Source organism: Scyliorhinus torazame, chromosome 1 (assembly GCF_047496885.1).
Source record: "Scyliorhinus torazame isolate Kashiwa2021f chromosome 1, sScyTor2.1, whole genome shotgun sequence".
Classification (NCBI taxonomy): domain Eukaryota; kingdom Metazoa; phylum Chordata; class Chondrichthyes; order Carcharhiniformes; family Scyliorhinidae; genus Scyliorhinus; species Scyliorhinus torazame.
The window spans coordinates 322595041-322614823 of record NC_092707.1 but is presented as its reverse complement, the minus strand read 5'-3'; the positions used below and the strand labels follow the sequence as shown (position 1 = coordinate 322614823).

Below are 19783 nucleotides of genomic sequence, written 5' to 3'. Positions count from 1 at the left end.
AAAGTTAAATAACTAATGCTGCAGCTCTTTAATGTGCAGTTTATATTAACCGGTACGAAAATTCTAACAATAGATGATCAACCTGAAACATGAGATGGAACTGTCTCTGCCGAAATGCATGATTGACAGCAGATCAGGACCCTATTGATAGTCCAGTTAGGTACTTTAGACATCACTGGCACTGCACACCCACTTGGTCCACTAGGAAGGAAAACTGTTTCCAGAGGGTTGCAAATGTCAGCAATGATCTGCCATGAAAGCAGGAGCCAGCTGAGACACTGGTGCTCACACATGTTGAGAGAACTATTCCTTTGCCTGGAGACCCTGCGCTCTGCCTCTGTTGCCCAGAGGTGCATGGCAGAGCGGCATGAACTGCTCCTATGCCGTGGTGAAGGCTGGCAGCAGGAAAGTGCAGCTGAAGATGAGTGAAGTTCAAGACAGGTGAAGTGACAGCCAAGAAGTTGGCAATCACCTGTCAAGCTGTGAAAACACTCTTTGAGAAAGGGTGCGGTGAACGGCAGCCTCTCACCTGGCCATGGCTGAAGCTCTTCAGTTTCACAGATTAAAATCTTCCTCCTGTTAATATCATTGATGAAATACTCACTCTCTCCCACTGTGCTCTTGCCTCAGTGACCCTGGTGAGTTGCCAACAGCTCAGGAAATAGATCCCCTGGCTGTTAAAGCCAGAATACTTGGTTAGTTTACTGTAGTACTTAATTGCTTATTCGAATATTTAAATGGCTTGCCCGGCAGCTGCAGAGAGTTCCACGTTCGCCTTCAAAACAACCTGGGGGAAACCCAGAAGTGAACGAGATGATGTTGGAATTCCTGACTCATTGTCACTTTTAAGGAATTTAATCCCTCACAAGAAACCAAACCTACCTCAATTTAATAATAAAGATGCACTCTGTTTTTCTCTCTTCACAGATGCTACTTAAATTGCTGAATATTTCCAGCATTTTCTATCTTTACGAGTGTTTGACCTACATCTTGGAATTTTGATCCTTTTTTTATTCAGGAAAAACACCATTATGGCCATTCTCTGCTTGCTATACATAGAAAATAGAAGCAGGAGTAGACCATTCAGCCCTTCGAGCCTCTGCACCATTCATTATGATCACGGCTGATCATCTAATTCAATACCCTGATCCCACCTTCTGCCCATATCCCTTGATCCCTCCTTCTGCCCATATCCCTTGATCCCTGCAGCCCCAAGAGCTATATCTAATTCCTCCTTGAAATCACACAATGTTTTGGCCTCAACTTCTTTATGTGGTAGTAAATTTTACAGTTTCACCACTCTCTGGGTGAAGAAATTTCTCCTCACTCCAGTCCGAAAAGATTTACCCCTTATCCTCAAACTATGAAACCTAGTTTTGACTCCCCCACCAACGGAAACATTCTTTCTGAATCTACCCTGTCTAATCCTGTTTGAATTTTCTAAGCTTATAAGAGATCCTGTCTCACTCTTCCAAACTCCAATGTATCTAATCCTAACCGACTTAGTCGGTTCTCATATGTCAGTCCCGCCATCACAGGAATCAGTCTGGTAAACATTTGCTGCACTCGCTCCATAGTAAGAACATCCTTCCTCAGGTAAAGACACCAAAACTGCACACAATACTCCAGGTGTGGCATCACCAACGCCCTATACAATTGCAGAAAAGCATGGCAGCACGGAGCACAGTGGTTAGCACTGCTGCCACATAGCGTCAGGGACCCGGATTCAATTCCAGCCTGTACGGAGTTTGCACTGTCTCCCTGTGACTGCGTGGGTTCCCTCCAGGTACTCCATTTCCTCCCACAGTCCAAAGATGTACAGGTTAGGTGGATTGGCCATGCTAAATTGTCCCTTAGTATTCAAAAGTTAGGTGGAGTTACGGGGATAGGGTGGGGGCATGGGCCAAGATAGGGTGCTCTTTCAGAGCATTTGTGCAGGCTCAATGGGCCGATTGGCCTCCTTCTGCACGGTAGGGATTCTACGGTCCCTAACCCTTTATTCTCTCTATGAAGGCCAACATGCCCATTTGCCTTCTTTACTGCCTGCTATGCCTCTGCGTTTCCTTTCAATGACTAATGCATGAGGACACAAGGACTCGCTGAGTATCCACCTCTTTCAATTTACACCCATTCAAATAATAACGTCTTCCTATTTTTGTTATCCAAGTGGATAACCTCACATTTATCCACATTACACTGCACCTGCCATACGTATACCCACTCAGTCAGCCTGTCCAAATCACACTGAAGCATGTCTGTGTCCCCCTCACAGCTCACCCTCCCACCCAACACTGTATCATCTGCACATTTGGAGATAATAATTTAGTTCCCTCATCCAAATCATTAATATATTATGTGAACAGTGGGATCCTAGTATAGATCCATATGGTAACCCACTAATCACTGCCTGCCAACCGGAAAAGGACCCATTTATTCCACCTCTTTGCTTCCTATCTGCTAACCAGCTTTCTATTCATCTCATGACACCACCCAAAATCCGATGCGCATTAAGTTTACATATTAATTTGTCATGTGAGACCTTGTCAAAAGCCTTTTGAAAGTCAAACCTCATTTACCAGTTCTTCCTGGTCAATTCTACTAGTTCCATCTTCAAAGAATTCCACTAGATTTGTCAAGCATGATTTCCCTTTCATAAATCCATGCTGGCTTTGTCTGATTATACCACTGCTTTCCAAATGCTGTACTATGAAATCCTTGATAACGGACTTGTGCAACGTCCCTAATACTGACGTGAGGCTCACTGGTCCATAGTTCCCTGTTTTGTCTCTACATGGCTTTTTGAATAGCGGGGTTACATTCGCTACCCTCCAATCTGTAGGAACCATTCCAGAGTCTGAAAGATTTTGGAAAATGAACACCAATAGATCTACTATTTATAGGGCCACCTCCTTAAATATTCTGATGTGGAGATGCCGGCGTTGGACTGGGGTGAGCACAGTATGAAGTCTTACAACACCAGGTTAAAGTCCAACAGGTTTGTTTCGATGTCACTAGCTTTCGGAGCGCTGCTCCTTCCTCAGGTGAATCACCTGAGGAAGGAGCAGCGCTCCGAAAGCTAGTGACATCAAAACAAACCTGTTGGACTTTAACCTGGTGTTGTAAGACTTCGTACTGTAAATATTCTGAGATGAAGATTATCAGGCCCTGGAGATTTATCTGCCTTCAATCCCATTAATTTCCCCAAAACAATTTCTCTACAAATACTGATTCCTTCAGCTCCTCACTAAAACTTGTGTTTCTCAGAACTTCCGGTACATTATTCATGTCTTCCTTTGTAAATACAGAAGCAAAGTTCAAATTTAGTTCCTGTCATTTCTTTGCCCCTATTATAAATTCCTCCGTTTCTGACTGTAAGGGGCCTACATTAGTTTTCATTAATCTTTTTCTCTTTGCATACCTATAGAAACTTGTACACTCAGTTTCTATGTTCCCCGCTAGCTTACTTTCAAATTGTATTTTCCCCTTCTTAGTCAATCCCTTGGTCTGTCTTTGCTGAATTTTAAACTGTTCCCAATCCTCAGGTCTATTGCTTTTTCTTGCTAATTTGTATTCTTTTCCTTTGAATCTAATGCCATCTCTAATTTTCCTTGTAAGCCATGGTTTGGCCACAGTTCCCTTTCTACCCTTGCGCCAAACAGGAATAAGCAACTTTTGGAGTTCAGCTATTTGTTCCTTTAATGCCTGCCATTGCCTGCTAGCTGTCCTTCCTTTCAGTAATGATTCTCAATCCATCATAGTCAACTCATGCCTCATACTATCACAGTTGCCTTTATTGAGATTTAGGACCCTCGTCTCAGAATCAACAACTTCACTATACACCTTGATAAAGAATTCTATCATATTATGGTCACTTATCGCCAACAGTTCCCTCATAACTAGATTGGCAACGAATCCTTTCTCACTGCACAATACCCAGCCTAAGATGGCCTGTTCTCTTGTTGGTTCCTCAACGCATTGGTCCAGAAAACTATCCCGTATACATTGCAGAAATCCTCCTCTATTGTACTGTGACTAATTTGGCTCACCCAATCTATATGCAGATTCAATGGGTGGCAGGGTGGTGCAGTGGTTAACACTGCTGCCTCACAGAGCTGAGGACACGGGTTCGATTCCGGCCCCAGGTCACTGTGGTGTTTGCACATTCTCCCCATATTTGCATGGGTCTCATCCCCACAACCCAAAGATGTGCAAGGTAGGTGGATTGGCCACGCTAAATTGCTCCTTAATTGGAAAAAAGAATTGTGTACTCTCAGTTTATTTTTTTTTAATTAAAAAAAATATATATGCAGATTCACGTCGCCCATAATCATAAATGTTCCTTTATCACATGCATCACTGATTTCCTGTCTAATGCTATTCCCAACTACCACTACATTTGCTGGTCTGTATAACACCCCTACAAATAACACCCCTACAAATGCTTTTTGCCCCTTGGTGTTTCTTAACTTGGCCCATACAAATCCCACATCGTCTGTGCTAATATTTTTCCTCAATATTGTATCAATATCTTCTTCAATCAACAATGGAACTCCATCACCTTTTCCTTTCTTTCTTCCTTCCTAAAAACTGAGAAGCCATCAATGTTTATTCCCATCCTTAACCACCTTGGAGCCATGTCTCCACAGTCCCAACGATAGAGCTAATACCCCTTTACATCTATCTGCGTAACTAATTCATCCATTTTATCTCAAATGCTCCAAGCGTTCAGGTACAAAACCTTAAGGCTAGTTGTTTTAACATTCTTTGTTCCGTCCTTACTATTTTTTACTATGTCCTTATCTGATACTGGCCCTTGATTTCTCTGCCTATCACTTTCCCCATTCTCCTTGCGGTATTATTCTCTTGTTCTTGATTCCTCATGCTCTGAATTCTCACGTAAGTTCCCATGCCCATGCTATATTAGTTTAATCTCTCCCCAATCGCTCCTCCCCTGTGCAGCAGTGCCAATCATAGTACTATGAATTTGGCTGCCGCTGTTATCCCCTGAGAGGCCATTCCTCTCGACAATATCCAAAACGATATATCTGTTCTGCAGGTGAATAGCCACAGAGATTCCTGCACTGCCTGCCTCGTCCTCTTGTTTTGCCTGCTGATCACCCATTCCCTTCCTGCCTGTGGAGTCTGAACCTGCGGTGTGACCACCTTTATACATGCAATCCACAAGACTCTCCACCTCTCGGCTGCTCCACAGTGCCCCCAGACCCCGCTCCAGCTCTGAAAATCGGACTTTCAGGAGCTGCAGATTGAGACACATCCTGCACACATGCTGGTCCTGGGAATGGAAGCGTTCCTGGTCTCCCATGTGGAGCAAGATATGTAGGAGCATCTCAGTTTAGAATATTTTATCGTTCACGTACAGGAATCATCTCTAAGGTTTGCCCTTGAAGTAAATATAAGACATAATCCATGAGCTATTCGCTGTCTCATGCTGTGTAAAAGTCCGGATGTAATGGAGGGAGGGGAGGGGGGGAAGACTTGGTGTTCAGTAGTCTATTATTTACAAGTGCTGAAAATAAGAATACATCTGTAACACATCTCCCCATAGTCTTGCAGTTTGTTTCCTTCTTCACTTGCACTGCTGATTCCACAGCAATGGAAATTTTCCATTGAACAAGGCACAACTGGGAGTGTTGAGAAAACAATAACCTTATCAAAGGGTTACGATGGCATCATAAAGTGTTATTACAGGGTCGTTACACAATTGCATCCGTACAACAAAATTAATGATTGTGACGTTACTGAAAGGGTATTAGCTCAAGTCCAGTGTATGAACGCTTGATGTTTAATTACAGTTTCTTAAATAATTGATTTATTGTTGCACGGCAAGGGGCTACTCTGCTCAGTGTCAATTCTATGGCTGAGAAAAGCCAGGTTAGGAAATTGTTCACTAATACAACAGCAAAACACAAGCAATCTGAAATAAAGGCAGGATAGGAAGGTTTTTTTTTTAACCTCCTTACTTCCCACTAACCAGGACATCAGGGATTCCTCCCAAGTAACATAACAATTTACTTGTCCTTATTTCAATTGAGTATAGTGTATTCACTGCTCACAGTGCTGTCTTCTCTACATTGGGGAGACCAAATGCAGACTGGGTCACTGCCCTGGCAGAATACCTCCCTTTTAGTCCACAAGCTTGAGTCTGAACTTCTCATCATCTGTCATTTTAATTATTCACCCACTTCTGCTGTGACCTTTCTGTCCCCTGCATTGCTATACACTGTCCCAATGAAGCTCAATGTAAGCTTGAGGAACAGCAGCTCATGTTTCAATTAGGCAAACTTACAGACTCAGCATTGAATTCAATAATTCCAGATCATAACTTCAGCCCCCATTTTTTTATGGCACTGGTAGTGATGATTGTGATTCCCAGTTACTTCTCCTCCAGACCCATCTTTGGTTTCTTTTCTTATACAGCTACCATCTTTGTTGCCTTGCGTAACTTTAATTACGTAATCCTGTGTGCCTTGGATCCTATCACAGGTGTTCTCTTTCGTTCTTTCTGCACGTCCCCATTTTCTGCCTCTGCCCCTGCTTAAAACTGGTTGCTCCTCTGACCTCTTCCAATTTGGGTGAAAGTTCTTCAAAACTGGAACATTAACTTTGCTTCTCTCGCCAATAAATGCTGCCTGACCTGTTGAGTTATTCCAGCTGTTCTTGCGACAGGAAATTGTTCAATGGTTAAGGAATAATATGGACAATGAATCTGTTTGTTTTATATGTTATATAAACAAAAACAAAATACATGTGTATTTATTACTACTTTTGTTGAAATAATCAAAATAATTGAAATTAAATAATTTAGTTAAGTGCATTCTTATTTTGCAATTTCACAGTTCTCGATACTTTATGTCATGCAATTTTATTAAAGCTTTTTTCCTTGTCTGATGAAACTGCCCTAATGTCTGTCCACATCTACAAACTATAAACATTCACTGATTTTGACCTGTTGACACCACAGCTCAGAATGAATCCTAAGATTAACAGTCGCTTTTAAAAAATACACGTTCCCCCAAAAAGAAAATACAACTCAAAAACAGTAAATTATATAGATGAATATGGGGCAGAATTTTTAGGCCTTGGTGGGCAGGCATGGAAATCCATGCTGACGGCTGGCTTGCCAGTTTCCTGGTTCCATCCAGCATGCAAGCCCTTTTCCTGGAAGCAGATTAAGGGCCTGTTAAGACCTGTTGATGACGACCAACTGGAATTTTACAGTCAAGCTCCACACCCCTGAAAGACATCGGGGAGCAAGACAACTACCTGCGGGCAAGGAGCCAGAATTCCAGGCAGGCTGAGAAACACCCCTTACCATTCTGGCTTCTAATGCAGCCACAGGCTGCTTCACCACAAAAATGGTGACCTAGTTGCTGAGGGCTTATATTATTTCAAGTTTAAAAGCATTGGAGAGTGGGCACCTCTACCTTACGGTGCCCTCTCCCTCACTAATGCAAAGACATTTTGTTGCTGCTTCTGAACTGGAAGGCCTCCTAGGGACCCGCCAACTTTGAGAGCCCTCCTGTCATCAATAATTGGATGGCGAGCCTGCCCTCTGGTCACAAATAGGCCAATTCAGGGAAAATCACAAATCACAAATCAGTCACTCTTTTCCACACAGTGTGAGTGTCAGACCCCCCATTTAAACCTGACAATCGGGTCCAGAAACCCTCAGGGGAAATCCTGCCCATGGTGTCTGAATACATTGTCAAAGAGTGGAAACAAATTAAATTGTGATCTCACTGACCATGATGCTGTACAAACACTTCCAATTATTATAATTTCCTTATTATACCGTTGCAATATAAATGTTGAATATATTGTCGGAAACAAAGAGGATACCTTTTAACATAGACAGGGGTACAAACGAGATAGCATTGGATTGACTCCTGGTTACACCGGTCTGATTTTCATAGAAGTTAGCACTGCTGCCTCACAGCGCCAGGGTGTCAGATTCAATTCTGGTGTCGGGTGACTGCTGTGTGGAGTTTGCACTTTCTCCCTCTGTCTGCGTGAGTTTCATCTGGGTGCCCCGGTTTCCTGCCACAGTCCAAAGATGTGCAGGTTAGGGGGATTGGCCATGCTAACATTACCTAAAAAAGGTTAGATGGGGTTAGGGGGTTAGGGGGATAGAGGCGAGGGATAGGGCCGAGGTAGGATGTTTTATCGGAGCAAGGGCTGATGCAGCCTCAATGCGCCGAATGGCCTCCTTCTGCACTGTAGCGATTCTATGATTCTAAGTCAGTAGCCTCATCACGCCCAACTTGGTATCCGGATGAGGCCGTTGAATCTCACATGAGATTCACGCCTTAACTGAGAATCACGGGGTTCGAAACGTCTCACAAGATTCAATAGAATCTTGCGACGTGTCGTGTTTTGGATCTCGCACTCGCTGGGCGAGATCCTGGCAGTCATATTTTAATGAGTCATTCGGCTCATTTAAATATGTACTTGCCTAATTCACCCTGGACCGGGATTCACTGGCTTTACCAGCGAGGCCTCAACTGGGTGTCATTTGGTAGAGGTTCACAAAGTCATGAACCAATTGTGATGGCAGCTCTAAGGGTCTCGCTGGGGAGTTGAGGCCCCTGGGTGGTCAGGCTTGGGGCAGGGTGGCATTATGGCATTCCTTAACGCCTTGAAACTGCCAGTCTGGCACCTAGGCACTGCCAGTCTGGCACTGCTTGGGTAGCAGTCAGACTGGTGGGGCACTGCCAGGCTGACTGTGCCAAGGTGCCCATGTTGCCTGTAGCAGGAGTTGGGCCTGGGTGTCCTTTCACATAAGAGATGAGGTGAGGGGGTCTCAAGAAGTGTAGATCAGGCGAGTTGTGTGAAGTGAGGGGCTCCGGAGGTGAAATTGGGGATATTGAGGGGGTTGGGTTGAATGATCGGGCCTGCCTTTAAATATGGTGCTACGATCCACGAGCAGACTTAGAGTGGCCTCAACGGGGAGTTCCTCACCAAGGCCAAAATAAACGGCAAAGTGCCTTTGAATAGCGCGGTCTTTCCCGGCGCTGCAGCCACCGAGAAACACCCCAATAAATGTGCCATTCAGCAGACTTTAACTTATGTCCGCTGAATCATGCCCATAGAGTATGGAAAGGGGCCCTTTGGCTCATCACACCTGTGCCGGCCAAGTACCTATTTACTAGATCCCATTTTCTGCACTTGGCCCCTGTATCGTACTCATTTAAACATTTCTTAAATATTGTGAGGGCTGCTGCCTTTCAGGCAGTGAGTCCTAGATTCCAACCACCCTCTGGGTGAAAAAGGTTTTCCTCACAGCCCCTCTAAATCTCCTGTTCCTTACATTATATCCATGCTGCCTGATTATTTACCCCTCCGCTAAGGGGCAAACTTCCTTCCTTTCCACCCCATCTATCCAGACATAATTTTACACACCTGAATCATGTCTCCCTTCAGCCTTCTATGCTTCAAAGAAAACAACCCCAGCCTATCCAGTCTCTTTTGATAGCTGAAATGCCCCAGCCCAGGCAACATCCCAGTGGGTTGCCTCTACACCCTCTCTTGTGTAATCACATCCTTCCGAACATGTGGCGACCAGAACTGCACACTGTATCTAGCTGTGACCTAACCAGCATTTTATACAGCTCCATCATAACTTCCCAGCTCTTATATTTTATGCCTCGACTAATAAAGGCATTTCAAATGGGCAGACCAATCTAATTTTGTCAGTTTTACACCCCCATTAGGTGAAAGTCACTATTGCCAATAGGCAAGTGACTGTAAGGTAGTCCACTTATTTCACACTTTGGGCAGAATCTTTGCATTTGTGGCAAGTGGAGAGCTCACCACCTTTCCACCTCCATTCATATTAATGCCATGGACTGCCTTCCCACCTTAATAACAATTGAAACCCTTAAATGGTCAATTAATGCCCACTTAAGGGCCTCATCCTGCCAGTTCTGTGATTAACCCAATGAGAGGCAGGGGACTCGCCAGGCGTGAATATGACAAGCAAATATTGCACCGCGAAGAACTTTTGTTGAAAGGAACTCAGCACCTAATCTAAGGACCAGGCTGAAAGCTATTCCCCTACACTTGCTGCTGAACCCCACCTCGGAGACCTCCATACCTCAAAGTCTGGCCATCTCTCTGTTGTACCTGGGTCCTTCCTCAATCTGAGGCCTCAGATGGATGTTGTACCAGCAACAGCCTCCATCTTTCCAATGGCACTGCTGAGTACAGTCTTGCTGGTGCAAAGTCCACCCTTGGGGTCCTTGATCTCATAGAAAGGCCTGTTGCTGGTCGTTCAGTACCTGAATAGCACAGGATGCAATGTGCCTGCCCCAGAAAAGGTGACATGTGAGTCTCGCTAATGGCTTTGTGAGCAACATGATTCTTAGGGCTAGATGAGTGGAGGTGATGGGTGTCTCAGCCATCGACCGGAAATTCACACTGCCTCTTTTCGGGTCTACCAAACTAAGTGCTAATCAAGCACTTGACAGATCAGCAGTCGACCTTCCTCACTCTGGGGTCAGGTGTGCTGCCTGTAAAGAACTGCTGCCCAATCAGAGAGGCCAGATGCTCTTCTGTACTCAGCAACACTACCGCGGAGCTGCCAGTGCTATACTCACCCAAGGCATCAGAGCAAGGATGATGTCAGGTAAAAGTGAGTGATGGTCAGACGAGGGTTGTACAATGGGTGCCGTTGGGAAGAATGGGTGGGAGAGCAAGGAGGTGGCTTTCAGCGAGTCTCCCTTTACTTAATGTTGGGTCTCTCAGTCAGGAAGTGAATGCCTCAATTAATAACTTCAAAAATGAAATTGACAGATATTTGGAAGATATCAATATGGAAGCAAGGCAGGCAAATGGAGTAGAGAGCTAGATCAGTCATGATCCAATTGAATATTGGAATATGTTCGAGGGGCTGAGTAGCCGGGGTGGCACTGGTTAGTACTGCTGCCTCACAGTTCCAAGGTCCCAGGTTCAATTCCGGCCTCGGGTGACTGTTTGTGTGGAGTTTGCACTTTCTCTCCGTGTCTGTGTGGGTTTCCTCCGGGTGTTCTGGTTTCCTCCCACTGTCCAAAGATGTGCATGTTAGGTGGATTTAGGACATGCTAAAGTGGTCAAAGGGGTAGGTGGTGTTACTGGGTTACGGGGATAGGGTGGAGGCGTGGGCTTAAGTAGGGTGCTCTTTCCAAGGGCCGGTGCCGACTTGATGGGCCGAATGGCCTCCTTCTGCACTGTAAATTCTATGATTATATGGCCTGATGAATTACTTAGCACAAAACTGCTTAGAGTTTGGCCATGAATTTAAATGCACAGGGTTCATTGTTTAATCTTGTTTCAGTCTGCAGTATTTTTGGTAACTATGAGACTCCATGATCATCTGAGCTAGCTGTATGTCCCAGGGGTGAAAGGGCAATGTTCCAACTCAATTAGCCACCTACTTTGTTGGCAAGACAATATTTAAATGGCAACTTTTGTGTAACCTTATCAAACGCCTGTAAATCTTTATCGCCTTCTGTTGAAAGACCAGATTAATATACTCAACAAGCTTGACATAGTGAAACTTTAATGAAGATACTGTGCCAGAGATCTGACTTGTTGCAGGTATCAAGTAAGGATTCAGGAAATAAACACCTAAAAAGAAATGCATTATAGATGTTACCAACTTGAAGCACAGCACTCTCCATACTCTCAATGGGTTGAAATATGAACCGTATCAGGCATTCCTTCAGAAACTATATTATAAATCTCAGATATGGCCTCTCATTTTTTCTAACAAACAATTTCTTCAGTCTGTTCAGTAAAATGCATAAATTGTCCGTATAAAGGAAGAAAAAAAATAAAATTGACACTTGCGTTTCCACTGCCTTCCCCAAAAATACATTTAAAATTTGCATGTTTTTTCCTGTTCAACTTGGAAATGTCTGAGCAATTCTTTGGGATGGGGGAGAAGGAGAATGCTAGCAATTCTTGGGGGAGGGTGGAGTGGAACCTGCCACTATTAAAGTATACCCCATTATGACAAAAATCCATTGAACAATGTCAGCACAACAGAATATTCTGTTTAAAAAGTCCAGGACATTTGCTGCATCTTCATCAGAATATATACAATAATATTGAGCAGGATTCTCTGGTTCTCCAGCCGCGTGTTTCTTGGTGGCACGCTGTTCGCTGGCAGTGGGATTGTCAATGTGATTTCCCATTGTAACCACCCGACACTGCCAGGAATCCCGCGGTCGGGGGTGCGCTGCTGGCGGGAAAAGTGAATTGCAACGACCGGAGAATTCCGGCCCCTAAATTGATACCGTCCAGGGTACATTCTCTCCAGTTCTCTTCAAATATATACAGCGGAATAGGTCTGGCTAATTAATGTCCGACCTATTAATTAAAATGTCGGCTATTGGAAACTATTTGTTTGTTGTAACAAGATTAAGATTTGTCAAACTACAGCTCAACCTTGTATGCAGTGAAAAGTGCATGAATTGTCGACTGAGAGCAGATAGAATTGTTTAAATACAGACTTATTTGTAAGATAGTTTTTTTTCCACTTCTAAAAAATTTGCTCCAACTCACCCTCTTGGCAAACACGGCAACCATGCAACCTGCTCCTGCTTTCGCTGCTACAGGTGGAACATCATTATTATGCACAAAATTATGACATGACAAAATAGAAATCTCTCCCCAGTGGAACATCTTGCCCTTCTGCTTGGTTTTATCCTGACACAACACTAGAACGTTGTACAAACTCACTCAATGTGCATTGAAGCAGCAGCGTACTGTATCAACCCTTTTGCTTTCTCAGAATAAAACGTGTTCCATCTTTTTCCTCAAGTCAAAGCATTCAAAGAGCTGTAACTTTTGTTGTTCTTTCGTCTATGTTTTCCAGTCAGGAAACACACTCAAAAAAGACTTAACATTTCTTATTTTTCCAATGTTATGAAACATATTTCATTAAGACTCCAACTATTCTAACATTACTGGGCACAGTGTGCCTAACGGGGCTTCAGTAACAGATTCTGCCACTACCACAGGCTCATCTGAAGCTGACAAGATAATCTACTTGTCAGTTCTCAAGCACTTTGAGTAGCAGAGCAAGCTGTCAATGAAGAGTCCTGACAGTTTGGCAGGTGTTCAGGGTTAGGGGTTATTCTGGTCATAGCCTACTTAATATATTCTAAAATGATGTATTATACATTACACAATTCACAAAGTAACGTTTGCCACTGGATACATGACATTTCTTAAATAGAGGATTCTTAAGTAGTCTGGTAGGAATGGTAAAAACATAGTACTCCAAGTTCAAATCAATGTAAAATCTGTTTAATCGAATAATCTACTATACATTCAAAATGTATCAATATTAGTTTTATTCAATTCAATAATGCAGTTGCAACCTTGTAATGCTGGGTATGTGTGAAAAAATATTGCTCTGCATTAGGAATCATTTGTTTGTTAAGTACAATCAAAATGAAATAATGCACTGACACATTGTTTAAAGAAGATAATAAATATTCTTCTAATAAAATGTCAAAAGTGTCCTTTCTTTTTTTTTAATCACTTATTGTCACGAGTAGGCTTCAATGAAGTTACTGTGAAAAGCCCCTAGTGCCCCTTTGTGATAACCTTCAAAACAATTAAAGTGCCACAATACAGTGAAAAAATAATATCAAGTACTCAAAACAGATATAGGAAAGAACACACTGCAGTTCAATGTCAATTAACCATCCATAGACATCGACACTTATTTGGCACGGTGAAGATTAGTGTTCTATATCTTATGTATTGGGAGCTCATACCAATGGTTCATTCTCCACAGTTTGAAAATTCAATGTGATGCTGAATGTATCGATGACGATACCTCCTCAGCTCAAAGGTACTGGGACTAATTTTGAGTAATTGTGTAAAATGGGCGATAATGAATCAGTCATCCTATTTTATTTCTTCATTTGCATAAAGGTCAATGGAAATAAAATTGGGAGAGATGTTGATTCACAATCACCCATTTTACTTTCCAAGGCAAAGGGCGCGATCTAATGGCCATGCTGCTCCCAGTTTGCTCCCAGGATCTATCCGGCTCACAACGCCTCGCGAGATTCACCGCTCTCCCGCGAGACGTTGCATTGTGAATCCCGCCCACAATGGGTGGGATCACATTTTAGCAAATCTGCATATCAGAGCGATGCAGTAAGCCTTACTCTGATGTGCAGATTCTCAAAGTACCTGAGGGCTTTGGGATTCAATCCCTTCGCCTCAAGAGACCTTGGGCGGGATTCTCCAACCCCCCACCGGGTCGGAGAATCGCCGGGGGTTGGTGTGAATCCCGCCCACGCCGGCCGCCGAATTCTCCAGCCCCCCAAAAATCCCCCCGACGTGAATCGCGTCACCCACCTCGGAGAATGGTGAGGACTGGCGCGACGCAATGGGCCCCGGGGCTGCCTGAATTCTCTCAATGGGCCGAGCGGCCGCCAGTTTTAGGCCGGTCCCGCCGGTGTAAATTAAGGTAGGTACTTACCGGCAGGACCCGGCTCCGCGGGCGGCCTCGGGGGGATCTGGCCCGCGGGCGAGCCTGTGCCGTGGGGTCACTCTATTCCTTCGCGTCGGCCGCTGTAACAATCCGCGATGGCCGACGCATAGATGAACCCCCCTGCTCATGCGCTGGGATGACGCCAGCACATGCTGGTGCTCCTGCACATGCGCCAACTCGCGCCGGCCGGCGGAGGCCCTTCGGCGCCGGTTGGTGTGGCGCCAATCCCATTCCGCGCCAGCCGGCGCGGCGCAAACCACTTTGGCGCTGGCCTAGCCGCCGGAGTGGTACACGCCACTCCTCCACGCCATAGTTGCCCGCCCCGCCAGTTTTCAAAGAATCCCGCCCCTTGAGTGAGCGCCGTTCAGCACTAGTTCCCTCAAACGGGGCCAGATGGAATAGTACTTGTGGGGGTCTTCCAGGAGATTGGAAATCCACAGCTGCATGACCTTTGGGCAGGGCGGTGCCCTGGCACTGCTGGTGCCACCTAGGTGCCAACCTTGCACTGCCAAGGTGCACAGGTGGCACTGCAAGGTCGGGGATTGTTTTGGGGGCCTCGGCATTTTAAATGGTGTCCCGATCTCTTGCTACAATGTACACTGTACAAAATGGGGCTATGTGTGGCCTCAGCCGCACGTTCCCCGTTCAGGCCCCTTATTCAACCGGAGTCGTGTTAAATAGCCATGTGTTTCTCGGCACTGTGAGTGCCGGGAAACACGTGGCTAAATGCACACATTAGGGAACTTTTTGGAGAATCGTGCCCAAAGTTAAAAATACCACACAATGAGCATTGTGTAAACCACATAAGTGTAAACCAAATATCAAACCAAGATCTTCCTAGTCAGCCTTGCTCAGTACCACGGCTGGGATTCTCCCTTCTGGGGACCAAGGCCCCCCTAGCCGGCGTAATCTCGCGCATGGGCGGAACCGCCAGAGTGGTTCCGCACATGCACAGACCGGCCTGCGTATTTTGGCGCATGCGCGGTGGTTCTCTTCTCCACGCCGGCCATGGCAGAGCCCTACAGGGGTCCGGCGTGGAAGAAAGAAGTGCCCCCACGGAACAGGCCCGCCCACAGATCGGTGGGCCCCAATTGCGGGCCAGGCCACCGTGGGGGCCCCCCCCCAGGGGTCGGATCCCCCCGCGCTCCCCTAAGGACCTGCCCCGCTGACTTACCTGCCAGGTCCCGCCGGTACATGAGTTGAGTGATTCACTGCGGCAGGACTGGCTAAAAACAGACGGCCGCTCGGCCCATCGGGGTCCGGAGAAATCGTGTGATTTATGATGCTCGGAACGCCCCGCAAGATTTAACAAGATCCCTGAAAGTTGCCACCCAGGTTGATAGGGTTGTGAAGAAGGCCTATGGAGTGTTGGCCTTTATTGGTAGAGGGATTGAGTTCCGGAGTCATGAGGTCATGTTGCAGCTGTACAAAACTCTGGTACGGCCGCATTTGGAGTATTGCATACAGTTCTGGTCACCTCAGAATAGGAAGGACGTGGAAGCTTTGGAGCGGGTGCAGAGGAGATTTACCAGGATGTTGCCTGGTATGGAGGGAAAATCTTATGAGGAAAGGCTGATGGACTTGAGGTTGTTTTCGTTCGAGAGAAGAAGGTTAAGAGGAGACTTAATAGAGGCATACAAAATGATCAGGGGGTTAGATAGGGTGGACAGTGAGAGCCTTCTCCCACGGATGAAAATGGCTAGCACGAGGGGACATAGCCTTAAACTGAGGGGTAATAGATATAGGACAGAGGTCAGAGGTAGGTTCTTTATGCAAAGAGTAGTGAGGCCGTGGAATGCCCTACCTGCAACAGTAGTGAACTCGCCAACATTGAGGGCATTTAAAAGTGTATTGGATAAGCATGTGGATGCTAATGGCATAGTGTAGGATAGATGGCTTTTGTTTTTTGACTTCACATGTCGGTGCAACATCGTGGGCCGAAGGGCCTGTACTGCGCTGTATCGTTCTATGTTCTATCTATATGTTCTATCTCGCTAGAGGGCGCGATCTGGATCTTGCCCAGCAATACATTTTAAATGAGCCATTAGGCACCTGGAAACTAATGCCCTCCCCAGCGAGGCCTGGATTAGATGCCATTTAGCACCGGTCCACACAAACTTGGACCAGGCGTAATGGCACCCTGGGGGGTATCCCAGGCCATTGGAGGCCCCTGGGTGGTGGTGTAGGGGCCCTGAAGCCCACTTAGAGATTGGGGCACCCTTCCAAAATGGTGGCCAGATCTCTTAAGCGAGTTCAGCTCCTCATTGCTGAAAACATTTCTAAGTGACGGCAAGACCGGGGCGAAACTCCCCAAGGCCCCAAAAAATGACTAAATGTGGGTGAATACCGATGTGGATCTCACCAAAAAAAGCCGATGACCAACACCCCACCAAACTTGCCCAAAATGACACTAAAAAGTGTTTTGGTTAAATCGCTCCCTCCATTTCTGATCTCAATCACTAACTAGCAGAGAATGGTTTTGATCCATCGACCTCTGGGTTATGGGCCCAGCACGCTTCCGCTGCGCCACTCTGCTCCCCTCTGATCCCAGTGAAGCAAATAAACAGAAACTGAGTGGATGCGAGGCATGTCCGACAGGAATAAAAAATTAGATGTTTTGGACATTGGTAATTCATCTGTACACTGGGTTGGAAAAATGCTGCAGAATGTTGCAAGGAAGGTTAAAAAAAGGATGATTTTAAACGTTATACAGATGCATTTATAGTAATGATCTTATATTCATAAAACGTTCCATCATCAATGAGGAGGCACAAGTGATTTTGATTTTTCACTGGATTTTACCAGCTGCAGGAACCTCGCCAGCACAGCCACCTACCAACCGGAGACAGGCAGCCAATTAAATAGATTAATTGCCCAATTAAGCACCATTACATACCCTGCCAGAATTTTACTAGTGGTGGGAGCACCCACTGTCACCTGGGGAGAACACCAAGTAACCCTGGTGCCTTATCTGTGGGTTCCTGGTATGTGAGAGTGATTGAGGAAGATTCCTTTATGGTCACAACCCCTTCCCCCTCCACCCCCCACCCCCAGCCACATGAGAGTCCCTGATGACAACAACTCTCTCTGAGGCAACAATGTCACCGCTGGAGGATGCATCCCTTGGTCTTCGGGGCTTGCCTGGCTGGCCCAAATGCAATACATTAAGTCACTTGCATTGCATTTGAAGGCACTTCATCATGGAGACACGCCCCTCTTCCTGCAGCCTCAGAAACATCACCACAATTGGTGGCACCGCTGTGGTTGACCAGCTGCCATCCTTCTGCCTGTACCAGCAAAGGCCTTTTAATTGCACTGCCACCTGTACGATGTTGCCCAGGGTCCTGCCACCCACCCAGATTGCATCCGTTATGATTTTGGTGCCAGTGGTGGAACATCCTCCCTTTGGTGAAATTTGGGGCCATATAAACTCAGTTTCAGGATTCAATTGCATCCCCAAGAAGTGGAGAAGGTTGGGCACAGCTGGGTGAACCTATTCATGTGGTCATAACAAACATGTGGAACTGGTGCTGCCAGATCATGTGAACGAGTCAGTTGTGTAGTCAGCACCACCCATGTTATTCTGACTGCACATTTCTCTTGAACGAGAGTGCACTTTTACTACTGTGTGGGTCTCACTGATTGGCAAAACACCAATCGACTTGAGGGGAGGAGCAGCGAGAGACGGCCATCAACCTAAGATAGTCACCAAGAAATGAATTGAGGGTTCAGAAGAATCTTTACCCAGAAAATGGTAAGAATGTGAAACTCATAACCACAGGGAATACAGTAGTTGAGGCAAATATATATTTTAGTGGAAGCTGCAAAGCGTATGAAAGAGAAAGGAAAAGAGGGTTATGCTGACAGAGTTAGATGTGACCGGCAGCATGGGCTGGTTGGAACAAATGGCCTATTTCTATGCTGTATAATCTATTGGGTGTGATTCAGCCTTCAGGTTATGCCCGGTGCGATTCCGGGCGCAACATGTGAATCCCACGAGGGCCAAAAACCGGGCTTCACGTCGGGTACCAGACTGATCGCGAGTCACTGGACTAGCTTCCTTGGTGCAATCTGGGTCACACTCTCGCAGGATGTGATCCAGATAATGATATTTAAATGAGTCATTAGGCTCATTTAAATACCCGGTTGCCGCATTCACCCGGGAATCAACGGCCGCACCTGTGAGACCGCAACCAGGCACTGTTTAGCACTCGTTTCCACAAACATGGACCAGGTGGGGGGGGGGGGGGGGCATGCGGCACAGTGGTTAGCACTGGGACTGCAGCGCTGAGGACCCGGGTTCGAATGCCGGCCCTGGGTCACTGTCCATGTGGAGTTTGCCCAACTCCTCATGGCTGCGTGGGTTTCACCCCCACAACCCAAAAATGTGCAGTTTAAGTGGATTGGCCACACTAAATTTGCCCCTTAACTGGAAAAAAATAATAATTGGGTACTCTAAGTTTTTAAAAAAACATGGACCAGGTGTGATGGTACATCAGGGAGTCCTATAGGCCATCAGAGATCTTGAGGTGATCAGGGACAGGGCAGTGTAGTACCCCAGTGCTCCCCCTGGCATCCTGGGAGCTTGGCACTGCCAACCTGACACCTTGTCGGTGCCAATTGGGATCTGCCACGGTGCCCGGTTGGCACTGCCAGGGTGCCCAAGTGGCACTGCTGGTGTGCCAAGCTGGCAGTACCAAGGTGCCCTGGGGTTGGGGCCTGAGAGCCCATGCCCACGAAAGGAGGTATGAGGGGTGTTTGAGGACACAGAAAAAGCTTGGGGGTGAAGGGGGGGTGAAAGTGGAAGCAGGGGTCCTGGAAAGAGGGATGTAGAGATTCAAAATGGTGCCCCGATCTGTTAAGAGCCGGCTCTGCTGGTGGGTTCAGCTGCCCAGTGCAGGGAAACTGCTTAAGTGTGACCTTGATGGGGAGAAACTCCCCAAGGCCCCAAAAAACGGCAAAGTGCCATTGAATAGCGGGGTCAATCTAATCACTGCAGTCATTGAGACACACCCTGCCAAATGCGGCCTAAACTGGGCAGAAAAATGTCCAAGTGAATTGCGCCCATTATTACTAAATGTTAGGTAAGGTAAAGTCGCCATTGTCCAGATGACCATAGTCTACTTTGAGGGGGAGACTGGTGGTGATTTAACCTCAGGCATGGTGCAAGGTTGAGAAGGCAGGGCCTTCATGAATAACTTCAGCCGGAATTGAACCTGCACTGCTGGCCTCACTCTGCATAGATGTTTAACCAACTGAGCTAAACCG

The 19783-nt window shown here is 46.1% G+C and overlaps 1 protein-coding gene and 1 non-coding gene across 37 annotated transcripts in view; both read right to left on the bottom strand.

The window, feature by feature from the left end:
- Nucleotides 1-19783, bottom strand: part of nrxn1a (neurexin 1a) — a 2579010-nt gene that overhangs the window by 687596 nt on the left and 1871631 nt on the right. The window lies entirely within an intron of this gene.
- On the bottom strand, nt 16980-17051 carry trnam-cau (transfer RNA methionine (anticodon CAU)). The gene has a single exon. It is a non-coding gene; the product is annotated as a tRNA-Met (tRNA).